Genomic DNA, 21,849 nt, shown 5'->3' on the forward strand with positions numbered 1-21,849 from the left:
CCCCTGATATGCCTATAGAGTAGAAACCCCCCACAAGTGACACCATTTTGGAAACTAGACCCCTTAGGGAACTTATCTGGATGTGCACTGAGTACCTTGAACCCCCCAGGTGCTTCAGAGATGTTTATAATGTTGAGCCGTGAAAATAAAAAAAAATCACATTTTCCCAGATAAATCTTTTTTAGCTCCAAATTTTACATTTTCATAAGGACAAGAGAAATTGCTCCATAAAATTTGTTGTGCAATTTCTCCTGAGTACACAGATACCCAATATGTGGAGGAAAACAGCTATTTGAGCACACAGCAGGGCTTGGAGGGGAAGGAGCACCATTTGACTCTTTGAATGTAAAATATGCTGCCATAATTAGCGGTTGCCATGTCACATTTGGAGAGCCCCTGATGTGCCTAAACAGTAGAAACCCCTAACAAATTATACCATCTTGGAAACTAGACCCCTTAGCGAACTTATCTAGATGTGTATTGAGCATCTTGAACCCACAGGGGCTTCACAGAAGTTAATACGGTTAAGCCGTGAAAATAAAATAAAAATCAACTTTTTCACAAATAAATCTTTTTTAGCTCCAAATTTAGCATTTTCATAAGGGTAACAGGAGAAATTGCTCCATACAATTTGTTGTTCAATTTCTCCTGAGTATGCCGATACCCAATATGTGGAGGAAAACAACTGTTTGGGCGCAAGGCAGTTCTTGGAAGGGAAGGAGCGCCATTAGACTTTTTGAATGCAAAATTTGCTGTAATAATTAGCAGACGCCATGTTGCATTTGAAGAGACCTAGATGTGCCTAAACAGTGGAAACTCCCTATAAGTGACACTATTTTGGAAACTAGAACCCTTATGGAACTTATCTAGATGTTAATTGAGCACCTTGAACCCACAGGTTCTTCACAGAAGTTTATAAAGTAGATCCGTGGAAATAAAAAAATCAAATTTTTCCAAAATAATTTATTTAGGTCCAAATTTTGCATTTTCATAAGGGTAACATGTGAAATTTCTCCATACAATTTGTTGTGCAATTTCTCCTGAGCATGCTGATACCCAATATGTGGGGAAATACTACTGTTTGGGCACACAGAAGGGCTTGGAAGAGAAGGAGCAGTGGATGTTGCTGATTGAAAATTGCAAACTGGTATTACAGTGCCTAGCTCATGCTTCTGGAGGCATGCACCAGTAAATTAGGAAGGATTTCATCACTACAGAAATACCAAACATGTGGGAGCTAAATGTGGTTTAGGTACACTGGAGCTCAGAAGGGAGGGGGCATTTGGAATTGGGAGCGCAAAATTTGCTGAATTTCTTTTGGCAAGTGTGAAGCCATTTAGCTTTTCCAGAACCTTTGTGCTACTAGTAACGTGGAAGCCCCTATATTTCTGTTAACAGATGACAGACCTGAGTGGAGACTTGCTTTTTTGTGGATTTAGTTGAAGCTTTTACTGGGAACATTTTACACAACATTAGGGATCACATTTATTCGGCGCTCTGCGCTGAGCACATACTTTGGGATTTCCGTCTAAATCTCCGAGTGACGTGACAGATGAAATCCTCTAGGGATCTAGGGATCCATTCACTATATTTACTCTGGACTCCATCTGGCCTCTGTTCAGCAGTGTCCTTTTCAGAAGTGCACAAAATTGTGGTCGACAGCACTTTTATCCTAAAAAGATGGACACCGCCGGGTCACAGGTCAGATGACGTTGACAGTGCCTCCATCTGTCTCATTATAAGGAATCTTCCACTGGGGGTTCTGTCTGAATCACGTATTTCAGAGATTTACACAGAAACCCCAGTGTAAGCGCTTGGCGCAGAGCGTGGGATAAATGTGCACCAAGTCTTACTGTGATCTTTGGGAAGCAGAACTAAAAAATCAACAGCATGTGAAGAATTGGTTTTATTTATTTTTTACGCCATTCCTCATGCAGTATAAGAGATTAGCCGACTTTATTCTTCGGGTCTGTGTGATTACAGCGATACCAGATTTACATCGGGTTTTTATGTTTGGCTGCTGTCAGACACTAAAAGACGCTTTGTATTGCGAAAACTAGTTTTTGCATCACCATATTTTGAGAGCCATAATTTTTTCATATTTCAGCCGAGGTATTCTTGATATAACTTGTTTTTTGCAGGATGAGCTGACTTTTTATTTGTACCATTTTTGGACACATGACATTTTTTTATTGCGGTCTATTCTGATTTCTGGGAGAGAGGATGAGCAAAAAACAGCACTTCAGGAATTGCTTTTTTTTATACTGTTCCGCATGTGGTAAAATTGATAAGACCGCTTTATTCTTGGGTCAGTACGATTACAGCGATACCGCAGTGTGAGGCAGCGACTGGTGTTATTTGCGAGGGTCGCTATGTGTCCCCCAGGAGGCGCTCAGAAATGTATTGAGGCAGTGAGAGTGCATTGCAGTCACAGGTGTAGCTGTGATTGCAATGCAGAATAAAAGTAAGTGTAGTCTTGGGCAAGCTATTTGTCCAGGGCAGATTTCTGAAAACCTGCCAAGGGCTTTTATTTTTTAAAAGAACTACAGGAAGATAGTGGGGCAGTTCATTTCCTTTCCCGGGCTGGGTTTTCCATGTGGCTTACTGCCACAGGTTGATTGTTAAAACCCCTGCAGCAGAGGTTTGGGTGTGTGAGTTTGGAGATTGCAACTTGCAGACCAGTTGGCTCTGCAGAACCTCAGCCTGTGTGAGTTAACACAGAGCCAGCCAACTCCTGGCACCCCGCAGTGTGATACAGTCGCCCTCGACAACAAGACTCCCACAGACTGTTTTTTTTTTCCCCGGCTGCGATCAGGAGGATACCGTATGCTGTACACTGTGTGAATGTGGATATTAAATATGTTTGATGTGAACTTTTCCTGTGGTCAATGTCTGTCACACTGAACCAACCCTGCTGCACTACAACAGTTATATTTTTTTTATGTTTTGGCGCTTATGCACAATAAAAACTTTTATAGATGCAAATAATTATTTTTGCATTGCTTTATTCTGAGAGCTGTAACTTTTTTATTTTTCTGCTGATGGAGCTGTATTGCTGCTTGTTTTTTTTGTGGGACAAGATGATGTTTTCAGGGGAACTCATTTTATTTACATCCATCTTTTTAATCACATGTTATTGCACTTTTTGTTCGGCTGTATGATTATAAAGCTTTATTTTTTGCCTCCTTTTTTTATGGTGTTCACTGAAGGGGTTAACTAGTGAGATAGTTTTATAGAGTGGGTCATTATGGACACGTCGATACTAAATATATGTACTTTTAGGCTGTTGGAGCGCCCCCAGACGCAGGGCCGCGGGGTACTCGGTACCGGGCCTCTCTGTCTCGGTTCTGGGGTTGTCACGGTGGCTAGACCCGGTCCGTGACCCTGCTAAGGGGCGTCCAATGAAAGATGTGATGATGGTGCGTGGTGCAGGTCGCAATAAATAACAAGGACACAGGGTTGCAGTCTCTTTACCTCTTTACTGAAGGCTTCAGGATCCTCAATCCAGAGTACTGCTAACAGGGCTGTAGAGACCGGCCGGTCTGAAGGCACATCCAGAGTTTCCTTTGCAGGTGGAAATCAGTGCCTACCTTCTAGCGCCTGTGTGTTGTAGTACCTCCCTGCTGAGCACCACGGGATAGTCCTCACAACTGTTGTGTCTGTTTCTGATGTTCTTCTTTCTCACAACTCGTATCTATTCTGATGTTCTTCTCCGTACCCCAGATGATATGGATAGGACGCACCCATATGACGGGTAGGCCTGGAGTTCTTCCGGGATCCTAGCGTCGCCCCTCTCCCACAATTGCCCCCTATGTCTTCTTAGGTGATTTAGGTGGGACAGCCAACCTAAAATTAACTGTCCTGCTGCTGTTTGAAGTATTGCTTGGAGCCTAATACTTCCTCGGCGTTCCGGCCACCGGCTACGCGCCTCAGTAGGATGTTGCCTCGATCTTACGGCACGACTCCTACTGGCTTTATCTCCTTTTTGCTGCGATCTCTGTTGTGAACTCTATTTTTGGGCTCCCTCTAGTGGTCACAAGCGGTACTGTGTAGTGTTGTCTTTCTGCAGGTTGGCTTCATCACCTGGTTCGTTATCCTTGGTTGGTTTCCTATTTAGCTCACCTGGATACTCAGTTCCTTGCCTGCTATCAATGTATTCAGTGCTCTTCAGATTCCTGGTGACTACCTTGCTCCCAGTCTCTCCAAGACAAGCTAAGTTTTTGTTTGTTCAGTTTCTGATTATCAGCGTTCATCATGTTAATTATGCAGAACAAGAAAGCGAATCACCTCCTGATGAACGGGAGTCATGCACATGGTCATTTGCGTCCAATACTGAGGTTTATTCTCAGCCAATGGCGTAGCATCAATTCCCCTCAGAGGAATAGGAAATTCCAAAGGCTCCAGGACAAAACCACAGCGCCTGGCAAATGACAAATCCATCAGATTCAGGGCAGCACCCGAATCCACAAAGGCCATAACCGAGTAGGACGACAAAGAACAAATCAAAGTAACAGACAAAATAAATTTAGGCTGTATAGTACCAATGGTGACATGTTTAGCAACCTTTTTTAAGCGTTTAGAGCATGCTGAGATAACATGAGCAGAATCACCACAGTAAAAGCACAACCCATTTTGACGTCTATGACTTTGTCGCTCAATTCTGGTCAGGGTTCGATCACATTGCATAGACTCAGGTCCCTGTTCAGAAAATACCGCCAAAGGATGAGCAGATTTGCGCTCCCGCAAATGCAGCTCGTCCTGATCGCCCTGGGGGTCTTGATGAGGGTTCGGTGACCCCTCCTCAAGGGGGGGTACTGTTGTGAACTCTATTTTTGGGCTCCCTCTAGTGGTCACAAGCGGTACTGTGTAGTGTTGTCTTCTGCAGGTTGGCTTCATCACCTGGTTCGTTATCCTTGGCTGGTTTCCTATTTAGCTCACCTGGATACTCAGTTCCTTGCCTGCTATCAATGTATTCAGTGCTCTTCAGATTCCTGGTGACTACCTTGCTCCCAGTCTCTCCAAGACAAGCTAAGTTTTTGTTTGTTCAGTTTCTGATTATCAGCGTTCATCATGTTTTTTGTCCAGCTTGTTAAATTGTGATTTCTTACTTGCTGGTTGCTCTAGGGGACTGAGTTTCTCCCCTCACACTGTTAGTTGGTGTGGGGGTTCTTGAAATCTCAGTGTGGATATTTTGTAAGGGTTTTTTACTGACCGCATAGACCCCTTTTCTATTTTCTGCTATCTAGAATTAGTGGGCCTCTTTTGCTGAATCTGCTTTCACCCCTGTAGATGTGCCTTCCTCTTACCTCACCGTTATTATCTGTTGGGGGCTTTTATATCTTTTGGGGATTATTTCTCTGGAGGCAAGAGAGGTCTTTCTTTCTCTCTAGGGGTAGATAGTTCCTCAGGCTGGCTCGAGACGTCTAGGATTTTAGACACGTTCACCGGCTGCCTCTAGTGTGGTTGGATAGGTTCAGTTTTGCGGTCAGTCCAGTTTTCCACCTCCCTAGAGCTTGTCCTATGTTTAGTCACCTTGCTGGAGTAATTTGTGATTCTCAACCACTAAGGATCATAACAGATCTCGTTTCTCACTTCTCCACAATAAACCTCGCTTCTTTTCCTTTCTTAGGATGCCACCGCATTCGAGTGCAGGCGCGGCTCCGTAACGTTCTGTTCTGTTCGCTAGGCCACTGTCAGGATCCCACCCCTGACAGAGACCCCTCTGAATCTTCCCCCGCAACACCCTTTGCCACAGGATGTTGCCTGGATCCAACCCAGTCAGCTTCTGACTAACTTCCTATCCAGCCCCCAGTTTTACCAGATTGTGAGGAGTGGCCTAATACATAGAACCCTTTGCTCCCCCTGGTGGCCAGAATGTGAAGTGTAAAGTGTGACTGTGATACCTGGTCAGGTGAACTCCTTAAGTGCCATCAGACGTACCATCACTCCCCTTAGTGGCGGAGCATCAGTACTGCAACGACCAGGACTCTGGGGCGCTGCACTATGTGCACACGTTATATAAACCTATAAAAAATATGCACGAGTCAGACCTCAAAGTACAGAAAATACCAAACTTTATTAAGAACAAAAAAAATAACAAAAGACAACAATGATGGTGATGTATACCAGTGTAAAAGACACCATAGACCTGAGGCACGTATTAATACCAATATCCTTATTGCCACACATATAAGTATCCCATGATCTACCAAATCATTACGCCCAGTGGCAACACCGTTACCATAGTACTATATCTCTAGTGTGGCATAGTAAGATACACTTTGTAAATCAAGCTACATTACCTCAGGTCTGATGGTGCCAGGTCCCCTACGCGCGTTTCGGCCGGGGAAGAAGGCTCACGCAGCCGAAACGCGCGTAGGGGACCTGGCACAATCAGACCTGAGGTAATGTAGCTTGATTTACAAAGTGTATCTTACCATGCCACACTAGAGATATAGTACTATGGTAACGGTGTTGACACTGGGCGTAATGATTTGGTAGTTCATGGGATACTTATATGTGTGGCAATAAGGATATTGGTATTAATACGTGCCTCAGGTATATGGTGTCTTTTACACTGGTACACATCACCATCATTGTTGTCTTTTGTTATTTTTTTTGTTCTTAATAAAGTTTGGTATTTTCTGTACTTTGAGGTCTGATTCGTGCATATTTTTTATAGGTTTATGTATTTGCTTGTACGGGACCGTTATGGTTTTAACATCTCCTGACGGGCACAGGGGTTAATTTTGTATTTAACCTGTGTTTTTGTTTGTCTCATTGGCTAATATGTGCACACGTTGCAGAATTGCAGCGGAAATTTCCGCTGCAATTCTGCAACTCCCTGCTGCGGGTATAACGCATGCAGAATTGGCATACATTTTCGTGCTAAACACTAGCATTTTGCAAGCGTAATTAGCTTGCAGAATGCTAGCGTTTTCCAAGCGATCTGTAGCATTGCTTGGAAAACTGATTGACAGGTTGGTCACACTTGTCAAGCATAGTGCTTGACAAGTGTGACCAACTTTTTTCTATCGATGCTGCCTATGCAGCATCAATAGTAAAAGATAGAGTGTTAAAAATAATAAAACAAAATAAAAAATAGTTATTGTCACCTTCCGATGGCCCTCAATCTCCTCAACGTTTCTCCCGGCGGCTTCCGTTCCCAGGGATGCATTGTGCGAAGGACCTTTCTGACGTCACGGTCACGTGACCACAACATCATCCCAGGTCCTTCGCGCAATGCATCCCTGGGAATGGAAGCAGCCGCGTGCACCGCTGAGAGGCGGGAGGACTCCGGGGGCCATCGGAAGGTAAGTACATCGATACTTTTTATTTTAATTAGTTTTTTAACAGAAATATGGTTTCCAAGGGCCTAGAGGAGAGTCTCCTCTCCTCCAGACCTAGGTACCACCGCACATGATCCGCTTACTTCCCGCATGGTGGGCATAGCCCCATGCAGAAAGTAAGTGGATCAATGCATTCCCATGTGTGCAGAATCGTCGCAATTCCGCACAAAGAATGAGCATGCTGCATATTTTTCTGTGATGCGATTCCGCCGCTGAAAAATATGCAGCATTAGCACAGCATTGCGGAATCCCATCGATTTCAATGGGCTTTGTTGTGCATGCATTTTTGCAGCGTTTTCACCATGATTTTGCAGCAAAAAAACATGGCATAAATGCATACAATCCACAACGTGTGCACATAGCCAAATTGTTCTGTTTTTTTATTTACACAAATAAATGTATTTGTTGGAAAATTATTTATCTTTTCTTTATTTAGGAATTAAAAAAATATATTTTTACACATTCTAATATTTTTTTTTTTTTAACTTTCTTACATTGTCTCAGTATGGGATATCACTATATAATGTCAGATCGCACTGCAGAGTATCACATCACATCAGGGTTCTGATAGGCAGGGAAGGAGGAGTGCCAGCGCCTGCTCACAAGCCACCTCTTTGCAGGAACCGGAAGGACCCTGAGGCCATCTTGGTGACAGGGGTCTCCATGGAGACCATCAGGCCAGCGTGATCACATTGTGTTGTTCTGATGGAAGCCCGCAGGGAACCCCCTCCCTGCGTGATGCCTCTCTATGTTACTGTCACTAATGACAGCAGCATCAGAGGGGTTAAATACCCACAATCGGTGCTAGCACCGATCGTGGGCATTGCTGCGGGGTGTCAGCTGCATGAGACAGCACCCGATTGCCGCGGCTTTCAGCGCAAGGCTGCGTGATCGGTGCCCCATATTGCTGTTTTGCGGAAACGCACCTCCTGCAGAACAGTATTAGTATGTAGGGTTGAGCGAAATGGGTCGTTCATTTTCAAAAGTCGCCGACTTTTGGCAAAGTCGGGTTTCATGAAACCCGATCCGACCCCTGTGCGGGGTCGGCCATGCGGTACGCGACTTTCGCGCCAAAGTCGCGTTTCAATGATGCTAAAAGCGCCATTTCTCAGCCAATGAAGGTGAACGCAGAGTGTGGGCAGCGTGATGACATAGGTCCTGGTCCCCACCATCTTAGAGAAGGGCATTGCAGTGATTGGCTTGCTGTCTGCGGCGTCACAGGGGCTATAAAGGGGCGTTCCCGCCGACCGCCATCTCACTGCTGCTGATCTGAGCTTAGGGAGAGGTTGCTGCCGCTTCGTCAGAAGCAGGGAGAGCGTTAGGCAGGGTCCATTAACCACCAAACCGCTTGTGCTGTAGCGATTTCCACTGTCCAACACCACCTTCGGTGTGCAGGGACAGTGGAAGCTACATTTTTTTTTTCTCTCAGCGCTGTAGCTCATTGGGCTGCCCTAGAAGGCTCCCTGATAGCTGCATTGCTGTGTGTACGCCACTGTGCAAACCAACTGCTTTTTTCAAAGCACATATCCTCTTGTTCCTTCCTTTCTGCACAGCTATCTTTTTTGTTTGTCCACACTTTTTATTTAATTTGTGCATCAGTCCCCTCCTTATTGCTGCCTGCCGTACCTGGCTGAGATTACTGCAGGGAGATAGTAATTGTAGGACAGTCCCTGTTTTTTTTTTTTTTTTTTTGTGGGAGATTAAGATTGGCATTTCTGCTAGAGTGCCATCCCTGTGTGTGCCATCTCTCACTCAGTGGGCCCTAGAAAGCCTATTTATTTTTTTGCTTGATTTGGGTTCTAAAATCTACCTGAAAAAAAATCACTACATCAATCAGTGGGAGAAAACTATTGGCCTCAGTCAGGGCTTGTGTGCCACTCCTGACTCCTGTGTGTGCCATCTCTCACTCAGTGGGCCATAGAAAGCCTATTTATTTTTTTGCTTGATTTGGGTTCTAAAATCTACCTGAAAAAAAATCACTACATCAATCAGTGGGAGAAAAATATTGGCCTCAGTCAGGGCTTGTGTGCCACTCCTGACTCCTGTGTGTGCCATCTCTCACTCAGTGGGCCATAGAAAGCCTATTTATTTTTTTGCTTGATTTGGGTTCTAAAATCTACCTGAAAAAAAATCACTACATCAATCAGTGGGAGAAAAATATTGGCCTCAGTCAGGGCTTGTGTGCCACTCCTGACTCCTGTGTGTGCCATCTCTCACTCAGTGGGCCATAGAAAGCCTATTTATTTTTTTGCTTGATTTGGGTTCTAAAATCTACCTGAAAAAAAATCACTACATCAATCAGTGGGAGAAAAATATTGGCCTCAGTCAGGGCTTGTGTGCCACTCCTGACTCCTGTGTGTGCCATCTCTCACTCAGTGGGCCATAGAAAGCCTATTTATTTTTTTGCTTGATTTGGGTTCTAAAATCTACCTGAAAAAAAATCACTACATCAATCAGTGGGAGAAAACTATTGGCCTCAGTCAGGGCTTGTGTGCCACTCCTGACTCCTGTGTGTGCCATCTCTCACTCAGTGGGCCATAGAAAGCCTATTTATTTTTTTGCTTGATTTGGGTTCTAAAATCTACCTGAAAAAAAATCACTACATCAATCAGTGGGAGAAAAATATTGGCCTCAGTCAGGGCTTGTGTGCCACTCCTGACTCCTGTGTGTGCCATCTCTCACTCAGTGGGCCATAGAAAGCCTATTTATTTTTTTGCTTGATTTGGGTTCTAAAATCTACCTGAAAAAAAATCACTACATCAATCAGTGGGAGAAAAATATTGGCCTCAGTCAGGGCTTGTGTGCCACTCCTGACTCCTGTGTGTGCCATCTCTCACTCAGTGGGCCATAGAAAGCCTTTTTTTTTTATTATTATTATTTGGTTTCTAAATTGTCCCTGAAAAAAACATTTTATCTTATTTGGTTTCTAAAGTCTCCCTGAAAAAAAATAAAAAAATAAAAAAACAGTGGGAGATTAATATTGCCCTTTCTGCTTGTGTGCCAGTCTTGACTCCTGGGTGTGCCATCTCTCTCTCTCTCAAATTGTGGGCCATAGAAAGCCTATTTATTTTTTTGCTTGATTTGGGTTCTAAAATCTACCTGAAAAAAAATCACTACATCAATCAGTGGGAGAAAAATATTGGCCTCAGTCAGGGCTTGTGTGCCACTCCTGACTCCTGTGTGTGCCATCTCTCTCAGTGGGCCATAGAAAGCCTTTTTTTTTATTATTATTATTTGGTTTCTAAATTGTCCCTGAAAAAAACATTGTATCTTATTTGGTTTCTAAAGTCTCCCTGAAAAAAAATAAAAAAATAAAAAAAACAGTGGGAGATTAATATTGCCCTTTCTGCTTGTGTGCCAGTCTTGACTCCTGGGTGTGCCATCTCTCTCTCTCAAATTGTGGGCCATAGAAAGCCTATATATTTTTTTGCTTGATTTGGGTTCTAAAATCTACCTGAAAAAAAATCACTACATCAATCAGTGGGAGAAAAATATTGGACTCAGTCAGGGCTTGTGTGCCACTCCTGACTCCTGTGTGTGCCATCTCTCACTCAGTGGGCCATAGAAAGCCTTTTTTTTTTTTTTTTTTTTTTTTTTTTTTTTATTATTTGGTTTCTAAATTGTCCCTGAAAAAAACATTTTATCTTATTTGGTTTCTAAAGTCTCCCTGAAAAAAAATAAAAAAATAAAAAAACAGTGGGAGATTAATATTGCCCTTTCTGCTTGTGTGCCAGTCTTGACTCCTGGGTGTGCCATCTCTCTCTCTCAAATTGTGGGCTATAGAAAGCCTATATATTTTTTTGCTTGATTTGGGTTCTAAAATCTACCTGAAAAAAAATCACTACATCAATCAGTGGGAGAAAAATATTGGCCTCAGTCAGGGCTTGTGTGCCACTCCTGACTCCTGTGTGTGCCATCTCTCACTCAGTGGGCCATAGAAAGCCTATTTATTTTTTTGCTTGATTTGGGTTCTAAAATCTACCTGAAAAAAAATCACTACATCAATCAGTGGGAGAAAACTATTGGCCTCAGTCAGGGCTTGTGTGCCACTCCTGACTCCTGTGTGTGCCATCTCTCACTCAGTGGGCCATAGAAAGCCTATTTATTTTTTTGCTTGATTTGGGTTCTAAAATCTACCTGAAAAAAAATCACTACATCAATCAGTGGGAGAAAACTATTGGCCTCAGTCAGGGCTTGTGTGCCACTCCTGACTCCTGTGTGTGCCATCTCTCACTCAGTGGGCCATAGAAAGCCTATTTATTTTTTTGCTTGATTTGGGTTCTAAAATCTACCTGAAAAAAAATCACTACATCAATCAGTGGGAGAAAAATATTGGCCTCAGTCAGGGCTTGTGTGCCACTCCTGACTTCTGTGTGTGCCATCTCTCACTCAGTGGGCCATAGAAAGCCTATTTATTTTTTTGCTTGATTTGGGTTCTAAAATCTACCTGAAAAAAAATCACTACATCAATCAGTGGGAGAAAACTATTGGCCTCAGTCAGGGCTTGTGTGCCACTCCTGACTCCTGTGTGTGCCATCTCTCACTCAGTGGGCCATAGAAAGCCTATTTATTTTTTTGCTTGATTTGGGTTCTAAAATCTACCTGAAAAAAAATCACTACATCAATCAGTGGGAGAAAACTATTGGCCTCAGTCAGGGCTTGTGTGCCACTCCTGACTCCTGTGTGTGCCATCTCTCACTCAGTGGGCCATAGAAAGCCTATTTATTTTTTTGCTTGATTTGGGTTCTAAAATCTACCTGAAAAAAAATCACTACATCAATCAGTGGGAGAAAAATATTGGCCTCAGTCAGGGCTTGTGTGCCACTCCTGACTCCTGTGTGTGCCATCTCTCACTCAGTGGGCCATAGAAAGCCTATTTATTTTTTTGCTTGATTTGGGTTCTAAAATCTACCTGAAAAAAAATCACTACATCAATCAGTGGGAGAAAAATATTGGCCTCAGTCAGGGCTTGTGTGCCACTCCTGACTCCTGTGTGTGCCATCTCTCACTCAGTGGGCCATAGAAAGCCTATTTATTTTTTTGCTTGATTTGGATTCTAAAATCTACCTGAAAAAAAATCACTACATCAATCAGTGGGAGAAAAATATTGGCCTCAGTCAGGGCTTGTGTGCCACTCCTGACTCCTGTGTGTGCCATCTCTCACTCAGTGGGCCATAGAAAGCCTATTTATTTTTTTGCTTGATTTGGGTTCTAAAATCTACCTGAAAAAAAATCACTACATCAATCAGTGGGAGAAAAATATTGGCCTCAGTCAGGGCTTGTGTTCCACTCCTGACTCCTGTGTGTGCCATCTCTCACTCAGTGGGCCATAGAAAGCCTTTTTTTTTATTATTATTATTATTATTATTTGGTTTCTAAATTGTCCCGGAAAAAAACATTTTATCTTATTTGGTTTCTAAAGTCTCCCTGAAAAAAAATTAAAAAATGAAAAAACAGTGGGAGATTAATATTGCCCTTTCTGCTTGTGTGCCAGTCTTGACTCCTGGGTGTGCCATCTCTCTCTCTCAAATTGTGGGCCATAGAAAGCCTATTTATTTTTTTGCTTGATTTGGGTTCTAAAATCTACCTGAAAAAAAATCACTACATCAATCAGTGGGAGAAAACTATTGGCCTCAGTCAGGGCTTGTGTGCCACTCCTGACTCCTGTGTGTGCCATCTCTCACTCAGTGGGCCATAGAAAGCCTATTTATTTTTTTGCTTGATTTGGGTTCTAAAATCTACCTGAAAAAAAATCACTACATCAATCAGTGGGAGAAAACTATTGGCCTCAGTCAGGGCTTGTGTGCCACTCCTGACTCCTGTGTGTGCCATCTCTCACTCAGTGGGCCATAGAAAGCCTATTTATTTTTTTGCTTGATTTGGGTTCTAAAATCTACCTGAAAAAAAATCACTACATCAATCAGTGGGAGAAAAATATTGGCCTCAGTCAGGGCTTGTGTGCCACTCCTGACTCCTGTGTGTGCCATCTCTCACTCAGTGGGCCATAGAAAGCCTATTTATTTTTTTGCTTGATTTGGGTTCTAAAATCTACCTGAAAAAAAATCACTACATCAATCAGTGGGAGAAAAATATTGGCCTCAGTCAGGGCTTGTGTGCCACTCCTGACTCCTGTGTGTGCCATCTCTCACTCAGTGGGCCATAGAAAGCCTATTTATTTTTTTGCTTGATTTGGATTCTAAAATCTACCTGAAAAAAAATCACTACATCAATCAGTGGGAGAAAAATATTGGCCTCAGTCAGGGCTTGTGTGCCACTCCTGACTCCTGTGTGTGCCATCTCTCACTCAGTGGGCCATAGAAAGCCTATTTATTTTTTTGCTTGATTTGGGTTCTAAAATCTACCTGAAAAAAAATCACTACATCAATCAGTGGGAGAAAAATATTGGCCTCAGTCAGGGCTTGTGTGCCACTCCTGACTCCTGTGTGTGCCATCTCTCACTCAGTGGGCCATAGAAAGCCTTTTTTTTATTATTATTATTATTATTATTTGGTTTCTAAATTGTCCCGGAAAAAAACATTTTATCTTATTTGGTTTCTAAAGTCTCCCTGAAAAAAAATTAAAAAATGAAAAAACAGTGGGAGATTAATATTGCCCTTTCTGCTTGTGTGCCAGTCTTGACTCCTGGGTGTGCCATCTCTCTCTCTCAAATTGTGGGCCATAGAAAGCCTATTTATTTTTTTGCTTGATTTGGGTTCTAAAATCTACCTGAAAAAAAATCACTACATCAATCAGTGGGAGAAAAATATTGGCCTCAGTCAGGGCTTGTGTGCCACTCCTGACTCCTGTGTGTGCCATCTCTCACTCAGTGGGCCATAGAAAGACCTTTTTTTTTTTTATTATTTGGTTTCTAAATTGTCCCTGAAAAAAACATTTTATCTTATTTGGTTTCTAAAGTCTCCCTGAGAAAAAAAAAAAAAAATAGGTGGGAGATTAATATTGACATTTGTGCTTGAGTGACAGTCCTGCGTGTGTGGCATCTCTGTGATTTGGTGCCACAGAAAACAGAGTGTGTAACATTGTGCCTCATTTTCCTTGTGGTCTCACCAACCTGTTAAGGGATATTGAAATCATACTGAAGTTATAGCTCACCGTGTAAGTTGTTTGACAGCAACAAATAAAGTTACTTTGGTTAAGTTTTTAAAACAATGAGAAAGTCTGGTGCAAGAGGTCGTGGCCGTGGGCTTTCATTGTCAGCTGGTAATGATGGTAGTGGTAGTGGAGCATCAGGTGGTCGTGGGGATAAAAATATTCCACCTAAGTCTGGAGCTGTGGAGCCAGTTTCGTCGTCTGGCTACACAAGGCCTCGAAAGCTCTCTTTTCTGGGAGTAGGAAAACCGCTTTTAAAGCCGGAGCAGCAACAGCAAGTTTTGGCTTACATTGCAGACTCAGCCTCTAGCTCTTTTGCCTCCTCTTCTGAAACTGGTAAATGTAAAAGCAGCGCGTCGCTTGTGGATGTTCACGGTCAGGGACAAGTCGCTTCCTTGTCCTCTTCAGCAAAAACTACAACAAGAGAGAAGGATGCAGCAGGCGACACAACGGGTTACTCCATGGAGCTCTTTACACATACCGTCCCTGGCTTAGAAAGTGAAACACTTAACAGGCCATGCCCATTACAAGTAGATTCTGACGTGGAGTGCACTGATGCACAGCCACAGCCAGAGTACTATGCTGCTCCTTTGACTCAGACCACAACATTGCCCTCTCAGGGTACTGATCCACAATCAGACCCTGATGAGACTATGTTGCCCCGCCACGAACGCTATACCACCGACCGACACAGTGACACAGACGAAGTTGCACACGAGCTCGAAGAGGAGGTAATAGATGACCCAGTTGTTGACCCCGATTGGCAGCCATTGGGGGAACAGGGTGCAGGCGGCAGTAGTTCAGAAGCGGAGGTGGAGGAGGGGCCGCAGCAGGCATCAACATCGCAACAGGTTCCATCTGCCGGGCCCGTATCTGGCCCAAAACGCGTGTCAAAGCCAAAACCTGTTGGAGGACAGCGTGGCCATCCGGTTAAAGCTCAGTCTGCAATCCCTGAAAAGGGATCCGATGCTAGGAAGAGTGCAGTCTGGCATTTTTTTAAACAACATCCAATTGATCAGCGCAAAGTCATCTGTCAAAAATGTTCAACTAGCTTAAGCAGAGGTCAGAATCTGAAAAGTCTCAATACTAGTTGCATGCATAGACACTTAACCACCATGCATTTTCAAGCCTGGACTAACTACCAAACGTCCCTTAAGGTTGTAGCACCCTCGGCCAATGAAGCTAGTCAGCAACGCAACATCCCTTCCGTCACTGTAAGGCCACCATTTTCCGCACCACCGGCAGTATCTGTGCAGGTTTCTTTGCCAGCCAAAAGCAGTCAGGGTCAGGGAATCACCAGTTTTGTAGGAGGAAATATTGCATCTAGGGCACTGGCGGAAACAATACCGTCTCCAACTGTCTCTCAGTCTGCCATGTCCACCGGCACACCCGAAAGTTCCACGATCTCCAGCTCTCCAGTCCAGCTCACACTACATGAGACTCTGGTTAGAAAAAGGAAGTACTTATCCTCGCATCTGCGTACACAGGGTTTTAACGCCCACATAGCTAGACTAATCTCGTTAGAGATGATGCCCTACCGGTTAGTTGAAAGCGAAGCTTTCAAAGCCCTGATGGAGTACGCTGAACCACGATACGAGCTACCCAGTCGACACTTTTTTTCCAGAAAAGCCATCCCAGCCCTGCACCAGCATGTGAAACAGCGCATCGTCCATGCACTCAGGCAATCTGTGAGTACAAAGGTGCACCTGACTACAGATGCATGGACCAGTAGGCATGGCCAGGGACGTTATGTGTCCATCACGGCACACTGGGTGAATGTGGTGGATGCAGGGTCCACAGGGGACATCAATTTCGGGACAGTTGTGCCTAGCCCACGGTCTAGGAAACAGTTGGCTGTAGGCGTTCGCACCCCCTCCTCCTCCTCCTCGTCCTCCTGCAGAAGCTACAGCTCTTCCACAGACCGCAGTCGGCCAACCACTCCATCGGCAGATGACACTGTTGCACACCAGTTGTCCCATTATGGGCCAGCTACTGGCAAGCGTCAGCAGGCTGTATTGGCTATGAAGTGTTTGGGCAACAACAGACACACCGCGGAAGTTCTGTCCGAGTTCTTGCAACAAGAAACGCAGTCGTTGCTGGGCACAGTAGATCTTGAGGCAGGCAAGGTAGTGAGTGATAACGGAAGGAATTTCATGGCTGCCATCTCCCTTTCCCAACTGAAACACATTCCTTGCCTGGCTCACACCTTAAACCTGGTGGTGCAGTGCTTATTGAAAACTTATCCTGGGTTCTCCAACCTGCTCCTCAAAGTGCGTGGACTTTGCTCACATATCCGACGTTCGCCTGTACACTCCAGCCGTATGCAGACCTATCAGCGGTCTTTGAACCTTCCCCAGCATTGCCTAATCATAGACGTTACAACAAGGTGGAACTCAACACTGCACATGCTTCAGAGACTGTGCTAACAGAGGCGGGCTGTTATGTTTTTGTGGGAGGATACACATACACGGGCAGGCAGTAGGATGGCAGACATGGAGTTGTCAGGTGTGCAGTGGTCGAAGATACAAGACATGTGTCAAGTCCTTCAGTGTTTTGAGGAATGCACATGGCTGGTTAGTGCAGACAACGCCATATTAAGCATGAGCATCCCCCTAATGTGTCTGCTGATGCAAAGTTTGACGCACATAAATGATCAGGCGTCTGCACCAGAGGAAGAGGAAAGCCTTGATGACAGTCAGCCATTGTCTGGTCAGGGCAGTGTACAGGACGAGGTAGCGGGCGAAGAGGAGGTGGAGGACGAGGAGGATGATGGGGATGAGTATATTTTTAATGCGGAAGCTTTCCCGGGGGCACTGCAAATTGGTTGCGTGGCAAGGCTGGGTTCTGGTTTTTTGAGGGACACAAGTGACATAGATTTGCCTGAAACTGCCCCTCAACCAATCACAACCGGAGATTTTACAACTGGAACTTTGGCCCACATGGCGGATTATGCCTTACGTATCCTAAAAAGGGACACACGCATTACGAAAATGATGAACGATGACGATTACTGGTTGGCCTGCCTCCTTGATCCACGCTATAAAGGCAAATTGCAAAATATTATGCCACATGAGAACTTGGAACTAATATTAGCAACCAAACAATCAACTCTTGTTGACCGTTTGCTTCAGGCATTCCCAGCACACAGCGCACGTGATCGTTCTCACACGAGCTCCAGGGGGCAGCAGACTAGGAGTGTTAGGGGTGCACACATCAGAAGTGGCGTTGGACAGAGGGGTTTTCTGACCAGGTTGTGGAGTGATTTTGCTATGACCGCAGACAGGACAGGTACTGCTGCATCAATTGAAAGTGACAGGAGACAACATTTGTCCAGTATGGTTACTAACTATTTTTCATCCCTTATCGATGTTCTCCCTCAACCGTCATTCCCATTTGATTACTGGGCATAAAAATTAGACACCTGGCCAGAATTGGCAGAATATGCATTGCAGGAGCTTGCTTGCCCGGCAGCAAGTGTCCTATCAGAAAGAGTATTCAGTGCTGCAGGTTCAATATTAACTGAAAAAAGGACTCGTCTGGCTACCCAAAATGTTGATGATCTAACATTCATTAAAATGAACCACAACTGGATTTCAAAATCTTTTGCCCCACCTTGCCCGGCTGACACCTAGCTTTCCTATGAAAAGCTCTTGCCTGTGGACTACTGTGAATTACTTTTCTAATGTCTAATTTGCTGCAGCTGATTGTCCAGCATACAACATGTTTACACCTCCCTAAATGGCCAAACTCACCACACGGGGCCGTGGTATCGCTACTTGGCGCAAGCACCCGTGAGACTGCTGTTTGTCTGAAGAGGTGGGTGTGCTCGCTTTTGGTCGACGGCATTGCTACTGGGTCCCTCATAGTACAATAAAGTGTCTCTGGCGGTGGTGGTGCGCACCCAACGTCAGACACACTGTTGTAACATGAGGGGCCCTGAGCCTGAACCGCCGGCCACAAGAGAGTTCACCCACCCCCAGGTCAAACATTGCTGTAACACTTCCACAGTTATCTCTCACACTTCCACCAATGTTTTGTCTATGCGCTGACATCCTTCCATACCTGCCACTGACAATACCATTGTGTTGACATGTATGATGGTACTTAACATAGTCAGGGGCAGTGTCCTCTATTTACCACAGTAAATACTTCGCGCTAAATTAGTAGGTCTGAAACAACGCAGAGGATCCCACCCCTGAACCTAATGATTACACCCTTTAGTGTTTTTGTTTTGTTTTAATGCGAGACATTCACATTTATTTGTTGTTTTTTTACTACTAACTGGCAGACACTCATATTACAATCGGCCTCCGTTGACCAGACCACTGCTGCCCGTGTACCCCTGGAACCAATTATAAAGTGCCTACAGCCAGCCCATTTTAGTATGTTAGGCCTTCGAAGCCTGTCTGCGGTCCCTCCTTCCACTAGGCCTCCACTGACCTGACCACTGCTGCCCGTGTACCCCTGGAACCTATGTTACAGTGCCTACAGCCAGCCCATTTTATTATGTCAGGCCTTCGAAGCCTGTCTGCGGTCCCTCCTTCCACTAGGCCTCCACTCACCTGACCACTGCTGCCCGTGTACCCCTGGAACCAATTATAAAGTGCCTACAGCCAGCCCATTTTAGTATATTGGGCCTTCGAAGCCTGTCTGTGGTCCCTCCTTCCACTAGGCCTCCACTGACCTGACCACTGCTGCCCGTGTACCCCTGGAACCTATGTTACAGTGCCTACAGCCAGCCCATTTTATTATGTTAGGCCTTCGAAGCCTGTCTGCGGTCCCTCCTTCCACTAGGCCTCCACTGACCTGACCACTGCTGCCCGTGTACCCCTGGAACCTATGTTACAGTGCCTACAGCCAGCCCATTTTATTATGTTAGGCCTTTGAAGCCTGTCTGCGGTCCCTCCTTCCACTAGGCCTCCACTCACCTGACCACTGCTGCCCGTGTACCCCTGGAACCAATTATAAAGTGCCTACAGCCAGCCCATTTTAGTATGTTAGGCCTTCGAAGCCTGTCTGCGGTCCCTCCTTCCACTAGGCCTCCACTCACCTGACCACTGCTGCCCGTGTACCCCTGGAACCAATTATAAAGTGCCTACAGCCAGCCCATTTTAGTATGTTAGGCCTTCGAAGCCTGTCTGCGGTCCCTCCTTCCACTAGGCCTCCACTGACCTGACCACTGCTGCCCGTGTACCCCTGGAACCTATGTTACAGTGCCTACAGCCAGCCCATTTTAGTATGTTAGGCCTTCAAAGCCTGTCTGCAGTCCCTCCTTCCACTAGGCCTCCACTGACCTGACCACTGCTGCCCGTGTACCCCTGGAACCTATGTTACAGTGCCTACAGCCAGCCCATTTTAGTATGTTAGGCCTTCGAAGCCTGTCTGCGGTCCCTCCTTCCACTAGGCCTCCACTGACCTGACCACTGCTGCCCGTGTACCCCTGGAACCAATTATAAAGTGCCTACAGCCAGCCCATTTTAGTATGTTAGGCCTTCGAAGCCTGTCTGCGGTCCCTCCTTCCACTAGGTCTCCACTGACCTGACCACTGCTGCCCGTGTACCCCTGGAACCTATGTTACAGTGCCTACAGCCAGCCCATTTTAGTATGTCATGCCTTCGAAGCCTGTCTGCGGTCCATCCTTCCACTAGGCCACCACTGACCTGACCACTGCTGCCCGTGTACCCCTGGAACCTATGTTACAGTGCCTACAGCCAGCCCATTTTATTATGCTAGGCCTTCGAAGCCTGTCTGAGGTCCCTCCTTCCACTAGGCCTCCACTCACCTGACCACTGCTGCCCGTGTACCCCTGGAACCAATTATAAAGTGCCTACATCCAGCCCATTTTAGTATGTTAGGCCTTCGAAGCCTGTCTGCGGTCCCTCCTTCCACTAGGCCTCCACTGACCTGACCACTGCTGCCCGTGTACCCCTGGAACCAATTATAAAGTGCCTACAGCCAGCCCATTTTATAATGTTAGGCCTTCGAAGCCTGTCTGCGGTCCCTCCTTCCACTAGGCCTCCACTCACCTGACCACTGCTGCCCTTGTACCCCTGGAACCAATTATAAAGTGCCTACAGCCAGCCCATTTTAGTATGTTAGGCCTTCGAAGCCTGTCTGCGGTCCCTCCTTCCACTAGGCCTCCACTGACCTGACCACTGCTGCCCGTGTACCCCTGGAACCAATTATAAAGTGCCTACAGCCAGCCCATTTTATAATGTTAGGCCTTCGAAGCCTATCTGCGGTCCCTCCTTCCACTAGGCCTCCACTCACCTGACCACTGCTGCCCGTGTACCCCTGGAACCTATTTTACAGTGCATAGAGCCTATTTTTTTATTTTATTTAATATTAATTAAAGCCATGATGGACTACGCTGTACCACGCTATGAGCTACCCAGTTGACAATTCTTTTGCGAGAAAAGCCATCCCACCCCTCCACCAGCATGTTAAAGACCACATTGTCCTTTCATTCTGTCAATCTGTGAGTCCAAAGGTACACCTGACAAAAGACACATGGAGCGGTAGGCATGGCCACGGAAGGTTACGTGTCCTTTGTGGCGCAATGGGTTAATGTATTGGATGCATTGTCCACACAGGGGACAGCCTGGTAAGTCTGTCTGCAGTCCCTAATTCAAGTTGTCCTCAACTGAATAAAGCTGAGCTTCTACCTTCTGGCTCTCATTAAGTGCTGTGTTTTTAAAAATTGGTGGTTCCGGCCTACTAACGGTGTGTGCCCCTCCCTGGTGTTGTCCTCAACTGAATAAAGCTGAGCTTCTACCTTCTGGCTCTGATTAACTGCTGTATTTTAAAAAATTGGTGGTTCCGGCCTACTAACGGTGTCTGCCCCTGCCTGGTGTTGTCCTCAACTGAATAAAGCTGAGCTTCTACCTTCTGGCTCTGATTAACTGCTGTTTTTTAAAAAATTGGTGGTTCCGGCCTACTAACGGTGTCTGCCCCTGCCTGGTGTTGTCCTCAACTGAATAAAGCTGAGCTTCTACCTTCTGGCTCTCATTAAGTGCTGTGTTTTTAAAAATTGGTGGTTCCGGCCTACTAACGGTGTGTGCCCCTCCCTGGTGTTGTCCTCAACTGAATAAAGCTGAGCTTCTACCTTCTGGCTCTGATTAACTGCTGTATTTTAAAAAATTGGTGGTTCCGGCCTACTAACGGTGTCTGCCCCTGCCTGGTGTTGTCCTCAACTGAATAAAGCTGAGCTTCTACCTTCTGTCTCTCATTAAGTGCTGTGTTTTTAAAAATTGGTGGTTCCGGCCTACTAACGGTGTCTGCCCCTGCCTGGTGTTGTCCTCAACTGAATAAAGCTGAGCTTCTACCTTCTGGCTCTCATTAAGTGCTGTGTTTTTAAAAATTGGTGGTTCCGGCCTACTAACGGTGTCTGCCC

Source organism: Ranitomeya variabilis, chromosome 5 (genome assembly GCF_051348905.1).
Source record: "Ranitomeya variabilis isolate aRanVar5 chromosome 5, aRanVar5.hap1, whole genome shotgun sequence".
In the NCBI taxonomy this organism is placed as follows: Eukaryota; Metazoa; Chordata; class Amphibia; order Anura; family Dendrobatidae; genus Ranitomeya; species Ranitomeya variabilis.